Source organism: Corvus cornix, chromosome 15 (assembly GCF_000738735.6).
Source record: "Corvus cornix cornix isolate S_Up_H32 chromosome 15, ASM73873v5, whole genome shotgun sequence".
NCBI classification, from domain to species: Eukaryota; Metazoa; Chordata; class Aves; order Passeriformes; family Corvidae; genus Corvus; species Corvus cornix.
The window spans coordinates 2,614,572-2,629,069 of NC_046345.1; the positions used below are offsets into that span (position 1 = coordinate 2,614,572).

Consider the following 14,498-nt stretch of genomic DNA (forward strand, 5'->3'; position numbering starts at 1 on the left):
AAAATTGAATTTCTGTTTGTTCACATCTCTAGAGAGCAGATTTTAAAAGCGTCTCGTTGTAGCATTGATAGGTTTAGGCATAATCTGCCTCGCAAGAAGCTGTAATGTGGACTACAATTTAGTGTGGCAATGCGGGGAGCAGTTACAAAACAAACTGCGAGTATTTTGCCTTTGCAGAGAGGGAAGAAGCGCTGGAATGATGCACCCTGAATTAAAAACAACCGCAGGAAATTAACGAAGCTTTCAAAGGCCACGGCAGATTTAATTCCAGGGTCTTTTCCTGAGGTTTCTGAATAAAACGATCGCTGAACTTTTTGAGATTCCCCCCACCCCAGTCTGCAGAGAGTGAAGTTCGAGGAGTCACCAGCGCTGCTCTGGGGGCAGGTGAGGGCAGAGCACGGGCTGGGGCTCGGTAAACGCCGTTACCCTCCCTGCGGGCACCGGTACCGCCACCGAGCGGGCGAACGAGCCCAGCGCGGGGCCGCGAGCGGAGGAAAGCGGTACCAGCCCGGGGAGCCCCGCGCCTTCCCCGCGCCTTCCCCGCTCCTTCCCCGCGCCATCGGCGCCTTCCCCTCACGGCGGGGCGGTCCTGCTGCCCCGCGCTCCCCGCCGCGGCCGGCAGGCGGCGCCCCCGCCCCGCCCGCTCGGGCGAGGGAGCGCGGAGCGGCGCGGGGAAGGAAGTGGCGGCTCCCGGTGCTGCCGGTGCGCGGGGCTCGGCTCGGCGGGCGGATAAAGCCGCGGGGCCGCGCGGCCGCTGTGCCACGGCAGGGCAAGGGCAGTGCCGCCGCGGGGCTCTTCGTCTTCCCCGCTCCCTCCTCCCCCGCAGCTGCGGCGGCCCGCCCGCCTCGCCTCCCCCCGCCTCCGCCGTCCCCGCGCCGCGGCAGCGCCGGCGGGCGAGGAGCTGCCCGCGCCCGGCCCGCCCGCGCCGGGGATTATGCCAGCGGCGAGCGGGCATGCCGGCAGGCAGCGACCCGTAGGCAACGGCAGCCGCCGAGCCGCGGCGGCATCGGCAGCAGCAGCAGCAGCAGCGGGAGCCGCGGCCGCCGCGCCGGGAGCAGCCGGTGCGTGGCGGGGGGCGCTGAGGGCGGGCGGGGGGCGGCGGGGCGAGCACCGGCACCTGGCGGCCCCCGGGCCGGGCCGGGCGTGCTTCGGCGGGGGCGGGAACCGCGGCGGGCCCGAGGGGAGCTGAGGGGGGTGGCCGGGCCCGTGGGGCGGCTGCGGCTCCGCGGAGGGGCCGGTGCGGCACGGGGGCCCCTCCCCGGGCCGTGGAACGGTCCCCACGGGCCGCGGCCGGTCCCGACCGGCACCTCGGGGCTGCCGCGGCCTGAGCGGGGCCGGGCCGTCCGTCTTTGCCCGGGATGCGGTGGTGAAAGTTTCCCGATGGAGCAGTCGGTGACCGGGAGGGCCCCGCGGCCATGGCAGCGCCCGGCACCGCACGACAGGGACGCGGGACCTGCAGTCCGGCGCTACCGAGGTCCGGCGTGTGGCACGGCCGGTGTCGGGCTCTCGGTGCGCTGGCGGGTTGCGGGCGGCAGACACGCTCCGTGCCCGCGGGGACAGCCGGGGACGAGCGGACGGCCGGACGGAGCACCCTCCGCGCCGGGTCCCGGCACCCGGAGCGTACGGGGCGGTCATGGCTCGAGGCCGGAGCCAGCCCCTCGGAGAGCTCCGTGCTGGCCTCCTTCCTCGGGTACCGCATCTCCGAGCCTTGAATTTCACTGAATTCGGCTCTGGCGGAGGCCCCCGGTGGAGGTTTTGTCGTGCGGTGGCCCAGGAGCCCCTCGGACGGGGCCTGGCCGTGGGGAAGGGGTGAACGTGCTGCCCGAGGGTGCCTCCCATCCCTGGGGGAGAGGAGGGTGAGACCCGCAGCAGCCTCAGAGAATAAACGCCGGTGACTCATTACGGCTGAGGGAGAGCCCCGCGGGCTTTCGGGGCTCGAGACCCCGCTATGTCAGGGCGCTGCTGGGTGGTGACTGGGAGCTGGCCGTGCTCCTCAGGCGGAGCTTTTCCTTGCGGGAGTGGGAGGAAGAGATTTTTCCCTTTGGAAAGAGCAAAATGCCCATTCCTTAGCTGGATGATGGGTTGCAAGAGGGGATTCTCTTTGCCGGGCCTGGCCGTCCTTTGTCCTGGCCTTCCCATTCCTTGACAGAAGGGGTCCTGCCTGGTGCTCCCGAACAACCCTGGGCTCCATCCTGGAGAGTGCTGCTGCCCCACGGCTACAGTGTGAGCAGCTCCAGCTTTTTGCCCGGCTGCGGGATCGTTAAGTGCCGTCCTTCACCTCCTCCCCAGCCTCTCCTGCTCCACTGAAGAAGCAGAAGGACTGAGTGCACTGAGGTGCTCAGCCTGGAGCTGAAGCATCATTCAGGGAGCCTCTCAGGCTAGCGCCCTGCTCAGTCAGCCACACAAGTCAGTCCTGTCACATTTTCTATTTAAATGCCACGACTGAGGTGAAGTTTAAATAAGCCGTGTATTTAAGCAAAAAAAAAAGTTTCGTCTTGTGTTGGTACCTGCTCTAAAGCGAGAGCTTCCATCTTCTGTGTGCTCTGTGTGTCTGGAAGCTGCGAAGTGGGAAATTTGATGTCAGGAAGCGCCTTCAGTCTTTGAAGACATAATCTGTGAGTGCTCAGCTCTGAACATGACAGCAGTTCAGCAGGACAGTGGCAATAGATCGGTTTTTGTGAACATCAGGACTTGAATAGGCGGGAGTTTGGGTGCACGTCAGAATATCTGTGGCTGTAGGGCTCCTTATCCTCCGATGGCACTGATTCCCGCTCCATGCCCACATCTTTTTGCTCGTGCTGTATTTTTATCGCGTGGTTTATTTTTGTCATGACTGCCTTGTGCTCCCGAGTAACACAAGACGACTGACTGCCTTACGGAGTTCAGCACTGGCTTCTGGGTGAGGGGTGTTCCCCCCCCACTGCTGAATAGGAAACTGCTGTTTGTAGGGCAGCCTTTTTCCCTCTTTTCCTGTGGCAGACCTCGTGCCTCCCATGGCTGATGGATCTCTGAGTGCCTGGTTATTCTGACAGGTAACCAGCTCCTCGTTCTTGCTGTGGGCTGCTCTGTAATTGAAACACCTCCTCGGGATATACAGAATAAAGGATGGCCAAGCTTGAAAGCGCAGTTGCAGACTTGTCCTGGCTTGTTGTTTGTCTCAGGATTTCTGCCTTGTGGTCCTTGCAGTGTGTTCTGGTTGTGGCAGCATCTCTGAGAGGGGAAGAAATGAGCAGCAAGGGCTGGGAACGCAGCTTGTGCTGCTTCCTTTTGATAGATCAGACTTCTGGTAGGCTGCTGGGCTTCATTAATCATATTTAAGTTTCTGTCACTAACTTTTAATTAAAAGCATAGTTGGTACCACTTTAATGAACGTACAGATGTTAGCCATCTTCATGCATAAAAATGCTTTTTAATTCCCTTACTATTCCCTTTATGGCCCTTAGATGCTTTTGTTGCCATCTAAACCGTGTACAGTAGCAGCTGTTTATCTTCTTAATAAAACTTTTTCTTGCGTCTGTGTTCGGGAAACAATAATGGTTTGAGTAAGCAATTCCCTGGTATCCTTTAACAATGTTTTTTTAAGGAACTTGGCAGAAAGGGTCAGAAGTGGTGCCTAAATAGTGAACTCCAAGGCTCTTGCTGGCTGTAGCTCTGAGCCTAATGTAAGTCACCTGAAATTGTTGGCTGTTCTCAGGCTTATGTGAGGTGATGAAGAAAGTAAGAAACCCTCAGTGTATGACTTTTGATTCTGATGAGCTTAACGAGGATCTTTTCCCCAAATGACAACTTCTTATTAAAATATCTTTTCTATTTTGGGTTTGCTGCTGATGGTGTGTGTCAATGCTTTGTCGCTTGTTGTGCATCTAACAGCCCGAGCATTTATTGTGATTTACCATCTGGCACGTGGGAGTTTTATCTAACTTCTCATTTTACTTGACAGCAACCAGTTTGGAAAGACCTTGTCCTGATTTTTTTTTTCCCCCCTAATAGAAATTCTCAAAACTTAAAACTGACAATGGGGCTAAAAGGTTTTGAATTTAAATAATTAGTCTCTTTTTATTCACAAATTGTTACTGCTTCTGCGAGCTGGCCAAAGAGAGAAGCAGCACATCCTTCAAGTGAGCTAATTTAAAGAAGGTTCCTCCAATTAGTTCTAAGGAGCGTTTATCTCCCCTCTGCATTCAAATAAAACTCTTGTCATTCAGTTGCTGTCTTGGCAGCCTGAGTGGAAGGCTTCGGAAAATGGCAAGTGAAAGCTGATGCTCGCTCCTGAGTACAGTTTGACTCATGCCTTTCATGCATATTCACCATAATGTCCTGTTCCAGGACCAGCAGGATCCCTGGAGAAACATTTTTTCTTTTAAGGTGTTTTGTTTTATTAGAGACTCAGATAAGAGGAGAGGGTAGAAACAGGCATCAATGTGTCTCTTTGCTTTATTTTAATTTTCTTAGAAGGAAAAAGCAACATCTAAACCCCATGGTTTTCTTAACAGCCAATTTCTCTAAATGGTGAAGATGCCTTCTCATTTAATTTTAAAACTGGCTGACGTAGGGTGTGATGCAATTAATATTTGTTTATCTCCCCAAATTGGTAAAATATGTCTAAATTTAATTTTGAGCCCGAAAGCATTTTATAAACAAAAATGTTCCGTAGTTTTCAGTGTGAATGGAAATGGAATAATTAAGGGAAGGGGGGGAGGGAATAAATAAAACACTTTTTATTTATAACTTTATTTCCTGGGTGTTGGAGGAAATCCAAGTGCCACAAGATTGTACTGGGGCAGAGTCTGTCTGAGTTCACCCACAAGCTGAAAGGGAATGTGGCTTCTCTAATTGCGGTGTCCGTGCCAAGAGTCCAAGGAAATTTTAAATGAACAAAGTAATGGATGATGTTGGGATGTTCTTAATGTAAGAAGAAAACAATCTAGCCTGGGGCTGGGCCAGATCCTGTCACTACAGGGAGTTCTAATCAGCACGAAGCCAAGTCAATAGGCAGAGCTCCTGAAGTCCAGCTTGTGCATTTTCCATAGGGTTTGCTGGTGTGACTGGATGGTGATTTTAATTTTTTTTTAATTAAAAAAATACCTCTTAGAAGCTCACAGCGAAATGCTTCAGTAAATTCCATTGGAGAACTAAGATACCAGTTGGAAAAAGGTATCTTTCATTTTGAAGGGGGGAAGGGAGAGGTCCAGGGGATCTCCTGAGGGATGGCAGGATCTGGAGACAGAGCTGCTTCCCCTTCCTGCAGCTCTTCCCGAGTGTGTGACACAGGGTCAGGCTTCAGAGGGGGAAGAAGTGAGACGTTACTCAGGCAAATGGAAATAAATAGTTATTGGGCAAATCTGAGTGCAGGGAAGAAATCCAGTTGGCACAGGGCTAAAACCTGCCCTGGGGAGCTTGGCCACACCTGAGCTGATCCCAGCAAGGAGGTGCTGGCTTTACAGGGAGAGACCATGCAGGAGGGAAATGGGAGGGAAAACAGCATCTTCCTGCCTCTCTGTGCTGTGGATGGTGAGGAGGATGAGCAGGACCCTTGGGTTTGGTGCCTGGGTCAGTGAAGGGTGGGGGCCTGGCAGGGCTGCGGGAGCGGCAGTGCCGAGGTCATTGTCCCGGTGGCCCTAGACCTGGCACTCCCTGGAACATGCCAGCTCCCTGAGTGTGCCCAGGGTGCCACCAAGGGCAGGACAAAGCAAGCACCTTGGCTGAGGGAGGAGTGCTGATAGGAGCAGGGGCACCCACGGCAGAGTCTGGGTCTCCCAAGAGCAGCACAGGCTGATCTTCGGCTTCTCCTGACCCAGGTGGTGCTTTAGAACTCCAAAGTAGATTTTTTTTTTCTTTCTTTCTTCTGGCTTTAAAACCAGAAAATCTTGCTCAGGCAGATTTGAAGACCTACAACATCCAGAAATCTGCACCCCAGTGGACTTGGAGTTGTTTTCCCACAAAAATAACCCAAGCCTGAGCACTGAGTACCTTGGATAGCGAGGACTCTGCACAGCTTTTACAGTCCTGGCTTTGTGTATTTGGACAGCTGAGGTTGGTGAGTGCTGAGATGTTGTGGGTGGGAACCTTCAAACTCTCCTTGGCAGGAAAACAGGTGGGATTAGGTAAGTTGGAGAGAGTCCCTCGATGTGATGAGGAAAAGTGATTTGCCAGTCATGGTTTTCTTTAAACAGCTCAGTCTCCAGTCAGGGACCAGATACTGGGATTTCTACTCAGGGGTTTTCCACCAGTTTCTATGGTCTCATCATGGTGGGGGGGGGAACTGAGATCCAGAAAATCCAGTAGTGGAACAGAGGTGGTTTGCTGTGGGCTGGGAAGGCACATCTGGTTGTTGAAGTAAACTCTGAGGACTTGGGGAAGAAAATAGTGAATGAACTGCTGAAAGATCCGTAATTCATCACTGAACAGGGATTCCTGTAATGGACAGGGAAGTTAACTCTGATTTGTTTGGATTGCTGGCACTTATATAACGATCAGGGAGCTTCAGGATACTAATTCAGGCTTAACCCTCAGAGCAGTGACCTGGGAAAGCATTTTAATGGCACGATAACCAATTTGGAGGGTGGGAGTGTTTAATCACATCAGCATGCTGAGGTATCTGGGCACTGCAGGGGCGAGGCCGCCTTATCTCTGGCTCCAAAGAAGTTTGGTATTTGCATGACTTAACTCTGGATGTGTAGAGAGGCCTTAATTCCATTATGTGCTGCAGAAGGTTATGGAAGGATTTCAGGTTTTTCTAGAACAGCTGTGGTAAACAGCAGTTCACCTTCAGCTGTGTTTTGTACAGGTACTCATAAGGAGTTGGGTTTGGATCCCTTTGGGCGTCTTTTCCGATGATTTGGGTTGGAGTCAGAGTTATCCATAGCAAAACCTGGAGGGCTGTGGGCATTTCTGAAGAGGTAAAAAAGTAATGGACTGCCATCAGCCACTACATGTTTGGAAGGAACAGCAAAACAATTTCACGTATGCACTTATAGATAAACGTGGTGTAAGTATGTTTTATTACATCAGAGGACAATTCAATGGAAATAATTTCACTTGTGATTGTAAGTTATTTCAAGAGCAATACCATAACTTAAATAACCTTCTAAAGGTACAAACACGGTAGAATCACTTTCTCTATGTGGGTGGCTTACCTATTTTAATGTTGCCTTTTTTTTAAAGAAGGAAATAGAGATTTTATATTTATCATATCAGATGAAATTGAAATCTAAATATTTACATCTTTTCACTGGATCTGAGGTTGAGCACCAGCTGTAGGCGTTGCCAAGCTGTTTAGTTGTCTCCTCCACAGAGCAGGTTGATTTCTCCAGGGTGGCGGAGAGATGGAGCCTCGTGTTTCTGGCTCTTATTTTCTAGCTCTTCTCTGCATCTGGAAATCCTTCTCTCTGTGGGCTCTGTGACCCGGCCTCACGTTCAGAGGGTGTTCCAGCCTAAACATGCTGAAAGCTAAGCATGTGTTGTCTCGACCAGAATGCAGAATAAACTGCAAGCTGTGAAAGTGGAGGGGGAGTTTGGGATATGAGGATGTAAATAACTCGGAGATATCTGGTGGAAAAGAGCAGGAGGGGGAGGAAGGCCTCTCGCTTGCTTTTTCTCTGCCATCCCATCTCATTCTCTGTGCTCTTCACAAACAAAGGTGGAGGATTGCCTCGGTCTTAAACAGAGGTAAACCAGGAGCAGATGTAGGAAATGTTGCAGGCACAATTCAGCAGAAGAGACACTAAAATTCCTGAGTTTTCTGTCTCCAGTTTTGCTTTGCTTTTCTTGTTGTGCTGTTAATTACTTGAGCAGGCTTAACATGGGGCTTTTAGGCTTCTGATCCACCAAAGTGAACTGATGGAGAAGAGCACACAGCCTGTTTTGTTCTCCCTCTTGTTTTTAAGGATCATTTATCCAGACTCATTGGGGCTCATTGTTTGTCTAACCTGTAACTGGATTGTAAAACATTTGTTTGTAAAACATTGTTCTGTGTTTTAACTTCAACACACAGTAAACATCTTCCATCAGATACCCTCAGAAATGTGTTTAGCTTGGGCACAACTGTTTCTATTGGGACTAAAAAAATTTTAATGCTCTCTTTTGCTTACATTTAATGCCTATAAATAAGTTTTTCAGAAGGGCACCTTTGTCTGACATGTTGCCACTGTGAGAAGAAAGAGCATATTTGGACAAGCCTGGTTGAAGAATTAAACTTTCTAGTTCAGCTTGTCTGTGTTGCCCTGGCTTCTCAGTTTTCATTTATCCTTTTGTTTACAGCAGGGAGAGATGGTTTGACTTGCTTTGCTGGGGGTGGGCACTTTGATATCTTTAGGTCAGATTTTCTACATCATGTCTGCCAAACATCTGGGCAGAAAGGATGGAGAGGAGGGAGCCTTCTGTCCTCCTGGCTGTTCCTTCATACAGGTGCCCCAGGAGAAAAAGGAGCTTGACATAAAGGGGAGATTTATTTCACTGTCTAATGGAGCATCTGTATTATCAAAGGCAGATATGTCAGAGCACTTTCCCCCCTCCCTGCTCTGTCTTTTGTTGTTTGAATGTCATTTTGCTGATAGAACTTGTGTTGTATTCCTTGTTATCAAAGTAGAACTGAAAAAAGAGAGGTGTTGCTTTGTCTTAAATGTTGTTACCAAAATCATCAGCTAAACCATGTTGAGTGACTATTTTAATTCCTGGTTTAAGGACTGAGTACAATTTGGCTTTCAGACCTCCCATTCTTCTTAAATCAAGTTTATGGTAGCAGCAGCCATGAGTGTCAGCTTCTGATTATAAACAGGTTTGGAGCCACTAAAAAACTCCTTGAAATCAGTTTGACAACTGTTTGAGAGCCACCTTATTAATATTTGCAGCAAGTACCCTGCTGAGGTCTCTTGCAGCAGCCTTGTAGATCTTGTAGATGTTAGTCTTTCCTGCATATTTTATTTTAACTTGCTCTTAAGCTTCCTAGAAGAATGCACATGGATAAGCTTTCCAAAGCTGCTTTAAAATTCATTTTTACATGGAAACCTGGGCTCAGCAAGATGAGAATTGAGAGGAAACTGGTTGTGCTGTGCTGGGGGGGTGCAGTACCTTGGTGCTCAGAGCACCTTGCAGGGAGGTGCTTTTTGCTTTTGTTTGGGCTTTCTTGAGGCTAAATGCCAGTTTCTCCCCACAGTTTCTGGCTCCAGGGGAGTGGAGGGTGCAGCAAATCCATCACCACAGGAGACAGTGGGATGGGCTGTGGGGTGTCGGGGTGCACAGGCTCAGGTGGGAGAGGGGAAGGGAGGTTGGCTGGTGCTGGTTTTTCTTCCTGCAGCCTGTGACAGCCCCTGGTCTGAACCACCAGGCTTGGAAAACCTGAGCAGTTCCTAAAGCAGCATCACCCCAGGCTTGTGCTGCGTGCCCAGGGCCCTGCACTGCAGGGATCAAGGGATATTCCATCGGGAGGTGGGAAAAACTACCCTTGCAGCCTTTTTTTCTCCGTGCCTGGCAGCGGTAGCAGAGTGAGGGACATATTTCCATTTGACTCATCCGTTGTTGAAATGGTGACACCCTTGAGTCACATCAAAAACGAGACCCTGTAGCTGAATTGGCACATCACGGAGCAGGTGTTTGCTGGGGTTTTTGGGGGTTTGTCCTTGTTAGGAAAATTATTTTCCCGTTCCCCGAGATGGCATGAAATTGATTAATGGTGTTGCTGATGTCCTGGGTTAAAAATAACAGGGAAATGTGATTCAAGTGGAATGTTGGAAGTTAGCTGTCAAGATAACCTGCTTGAAATAGTTGTAAAGGCCTAAAAAATAAAATAAAATAATAAAAAAGAAGAGTGCCCAGTAGCCAGATGGTTGGAAGAGAACACCCCACGATCAATGAGGCAATATGTAAATATTTTCGATCATTACCACAGTACTGCTGTGTTGACATTGAAATTCAGAGTGTTATTCTGTGGGACTCCTCATTGATCAGCAGATGAGCTCTGATAAAACAGAGGATGAAAGCACAATACCGAGCATTATTATGGATTGTGGATTTCATTGACAAGGACAGGCTTCCATCAAGGGCTAGGAATGGATTTCAAACGCTCTTTAAGCATGTTACTGAGCCACTGTGTTCCTTCCCTGGCTGTCAGCTACCAGTTAAATGGTGTTTTATTTCTTGAGCTGCTTTATTTAAGGTGAAATACTGCATAATTGACTAATTTTTCTGTGCTAATTGCCACATTTATACGGGAAGGGGCAAGGTGGAAGCTGACATAGAGTTCTCTGCTTGAAATATACCTGGCTAGAAACGACTGGAAAATACTATCAATCAAACAGAGGAATTAAAATAATTTTTTTTCAAAAAAAAAAAATCCCCCTGAAGGCTGGTTGTAGAGACCCTGTCTGGCTGAGTCACTTAGAAACCTTCCTGGGGTGATAGCATTCTCATGCATAAAACATGAAGTGCCTTTGGCATACACAGGTGCTGAACCCACCCAGAAGCTCTTTCTTTTTTTTTTTCCTTTTTTTTTTTCCTTCTCTCTTTCCCTCCTCCACTTTTGTGCTCCTGGAGAAAAAAAATCCTGTGGGTTTTACTGCTCTCAGAGGGGAGTCTGAAGCTTGACACTAGATAGACTCTTTTGAAAGCTGCTTTTTAAGATCTGCCCACCCCAAAGCAATCCCAGTGTGGAGCAAGTGCTGCTGGTGGTGGTTCCTGGGATCCCACCCTGGGGGCAGGAGGTCACCCTGGTTTGGGAAGGTGGTGTGTGTGGGGAGCAGGTTGCCACCTTTGTGTGATATTAAATGTGGCTCTTCTGTTTTACATAGATTGGTGTGAGGTTCCTAAAAATCTTGTAAGGGTGCGTACAGCGTGCAGGGTTTGGGGTTTTCTTAATATTTTTTTCTTGCAGTTGATCAGAGCGATGGGTTGTAACACTTCGCATTTCATATGAGGGAATAAAGACTTTTTTAGGAAAGGATTAATGACTTCTAAGGAAGGAGGGAGAGGGCTTTGCAAATGAAAAGCTCATTATAGCTACAGCAGGGTCCAGAGCCCAGGCAGCTTCTGGAAGCATTTTGCTGTTTGTTTTCCCTCCCTTTCCCTTGGGTCTGGCTGCTTACAGTGAGGCCAGGACCTTGTGCTCCTTTGGGAATGTAACCCCGGGCCACTTGGAGGGTCCAGATGCTACAAACATCAGAGAGGGAAAAATGGTCTCAGTGCCTTTCCAGGCTGCTCGTATTTTCCAGTTAACTGCTGCATTTCTCTTGCATGTTGATTAATTTCCTGGCACATCCTGGAGCCTGTTCCTCCAATTAGAGTTCTTCAGGATTTTGCATTTATTTCCCTGTGGTTTGTTGATTTTTACTTACGTCCCCTAAGTGATTTAGGGTGGCTGATAGGAGAACAGAAACCACCTTTTCTGAGGATAAAGGGCTCTGGAGACTATCTGTGGTCTGAAACTGATGCTCCCAAACCATGGGCATGTGGTGTTTGACCACAGCTGACACTTGGTAGGGCTTAGAATTTATTCCTGTAGATTGGGCAAGAGCGGGAGGCTGAGCTAGACCAGCTGTGGTGGTCTTGGGGAACAGTTTTGCTGGTTCATTTCTCCCTGCAAGACAGTGTTGTCAGTGCCTCTGACTTTGCAGTGGTCTTTTTATTGCCTGTCTTTGGCAGGGCTCTGTTCCCCGACACTGATGAGTTGTGGTCTGGGGTTGTCACCAGGTGTGTTTGTCCAGGTAATGGTGAGGTGGGAGCTCTGCCTGTCCCACCAGTATAAAGTGATTTAGTGTGGTGGTGCCTCTTGGAAGGACTGGAAAGTGAAGTTGAGCAGAGAAGCCTTCAGAAGCCAGCAGAAAGCATCTTATAATTAATTAAACATCCTCCATGGAAAGGTAAATGCCAGTTCTGTTAGTGCAATGTGGTGTTTTCAACATTGGTGCTAAAACTGAGCCTTGTGGCACCTCTGCCTCTTTGCAAAAGGTATTTACATGTGAATCTGTCTATTAATAGCTGTGGTCTGCTTTCCCATGCCTTGGGTGCTGCTGAGCTGTCGTGCTGCTCCAGAACCAAACGTGGCCTTTGATTCGGTTCTGAGCTGCTCCAGTGCCCAGAGGCTTCCCTGGGGAGACGCTTCCCTGAAAGCCTTTCAAGGAAGGGAGGGAGTCTGTAATGTTCTTCTTTGCAAATCACCCATAATAAAAATGCTGTTGTAGCCTTTTGGGAGCTCTTGCGTTAACTCACATTTCTCTGTTTTTGTTGCATTGCTTTTTCCTGGTGGTTTGGATAAATGCGCCCCTTGTTTAACAATGCTGAGTCCTCCCACACTTTGGGAGTTTAATTTTAAAGCAGAAGCAGTTTTAACTGTGTATTTGATTTCCACTTAGCACAAAATGTTTCTGAAATGCAGACAGGGTTAATGATTATAGAAGAGGCTGAAAACCTGACAATTTTTAAGTTTAAATTTTGCCTTGGTAATCTGTTCTCACACCTAAAAATAAGTAAATTAAGAATAGCATCAGCGAGGCCTCTGCAAACTGCAGTGACTTTAAAAAGTGATGACTTGGGAATACAGTAAAGGTGAATTGTTTATGATTATTCCAGAAAACAAGCTTTATAAATGTCATAATGTCCTAGGCTACATTAATTATTTATTACTTTTAGTGTTTGCTGCAAAGAAAATGCCAGTGTTTCTGTTTTCCCAGAGGCAATACTTTCAGTTTCTCTTGTACAGAAATGTTTTTGCTTTTAATCACTTCTGATTGCAGTACCATTAACAAATGTGGAGAGAACTCAGTTCTTCTGTTTGGCACAATTGCTACAGACCTACTGTCACTGAGAATAAGAACTTTTGTCATCCTTCCCCAATCTACAACACGGGGAAAAAACCCAACCCCGCAACAAAAAAGAATAAAAGAGGTAGGAAGATAGATTTTTCTTAACTGAAGGAGGCTTTGTGGTTGCCCTTCCAGGTTTGCAGGTACCCTGGGGGGCTTTGAGATTGGCCTCACCTAAACACTGAAACCTTTTGAACCCCTGGGTCCAGGCTCTGCTAATTCTGAGAACTGTTCCCTGCTCAGCAAAGCCAACCAGCCAGAGCAGGGCCCTGCTCTGACTCAATTTTTTACAATTTATTTACCGAAGTGTGGGTTGTAGTGCATGGTTCTTTTGGGAGGATGTTGTCTGGCATATCCAGCATCTAGAGACACTTGTCTTGCTTGTGGAAAATTGAGAAAGAATGGATGTGGACAAATCCCAATGTGCTTGAGGAATGAATTACAGTATAACATGTAAAAATTGGTAAGGCTCAATCAGATTGGATGTGTATTGAGTTAAAAACTACATAGCTATAATGAATAATTTTAAAAGAGAAAGGTAATGTGACAGTTCTTGTTTACTTGTAAATCCTAATGGTGGAATGGCTAAAAGGACAAATGAAATGCTTGCTTTCATGAAAAGGCATTTAAAAATTCAAAGGCAAAGCAAGATTAAAATGTTATATTTAAATATATTTCCATCATACAGATTTGAATAGTTGCTTTAGAGAGAAGGTCCTTTGGGCTTTGCATCACTGTATTGTATATAACATTAGGGGAAGAAACATTTTACATTTAGAAGAATTTTTACTTAGAGCTTTCCCTAAGAATATAGTGAGTTAATTCTGCCCCAAAGCTCACACACAAAATACTGGCACAGGTATCAAATAATCAAATATTTTTTCTTCCGTTATAAAGAGGATGTAATTTTAAAAGTAGTGGTGAATTTCAGTGTTAATTTTGTTGTGAGCCTGAAGAATTAATTTTATTTATCTTCTGGTCTTGACTGTATTAATGTTGGCAGCAAGATGGATAGTCAGTGAAAGAAAAGAAAACTAAGATTCTGTTCCAGATAAATTCTGATCAGATCCTAAACCACATGGCCACAGACTGTGGTTTCCAGTTCTGACAGCTCCAATCTAAAAGTTGTGTCATGGAAGGTTTTGAGATAGGTTAAGCAACTTGATGCTCAACACTTCCAACTTTATTATTATTATTATTATTATTATTATTATTACCACCCAGTCTGGGAAAGCAGAAGTGGCATTTGGGTTCTGTGTGCCCAGCTCTGCTGTGAATCAGCAAATGACGTTAATAAGCATTTGTGGACTAAATATATTTTTAAGCTGCCTGGCTGCTTGCTCTCGGTGAGATTTCTGAGATTAATGGTCCTGAAACATTACTGGCGTTTGCTCTTCCTCCAGGATGAATCTGACCTGTGCAAGCACTATTATATTTTTTAAATTGCTGTGCAAGAAGTTACAAGAGTACAGATCGGTTACTGGTTTTTTTTAAGCTGTTGGCAAGATGTAAATTTATCTGTTAACTGAAGCAGTGTTTGCAGCTAAAGGTATTGATGGTTTTTCCAAGCATTTCAGGTTCTTTAGGGGAGGGAACAGAGTGTATTGATGTTTTATTTATTTTTTGTGTAACGCTTTGGTAGCGGGTGCTGGTCTTAAGGCTTGGATCCAAGTCCCAGTCAAGGAGATGTACTTTTATTTGTGT

At 47.5% G+C, this 14,498-nt stretch overlaps 1 protein-coding gene across 5 annotated transcripts in view; it reads left to right on the plus strand.

Moving 5' to 3' along the window:
- Nucleotides 1–910: 910 nt before the first annotated feature.
- Nucleotides 911–14,498, plus strand: part of PITPNM2 (phosphatidylinositol transfer protein membrane associated 2) — a 126,602-nt gene continuing 113,014 nt past the window's right edge. For 2 of the 5 annotated variants that reach the window (XM_039560796.1, XM_039560795.1), the window contains exon 1: nucleotides 912–1,061. The gene's annotated coding sequence lies outside the window, so the exon portion shown is untranslated. Of the gene's footprint in view, nucleotides 1,062–14,498 lie in introns of all 5 variants that reach the window. The other 3 variants (XM_039560794.1, XM_039560797.1, XM_039560798.1) reach the window with 3 other exon arrangements.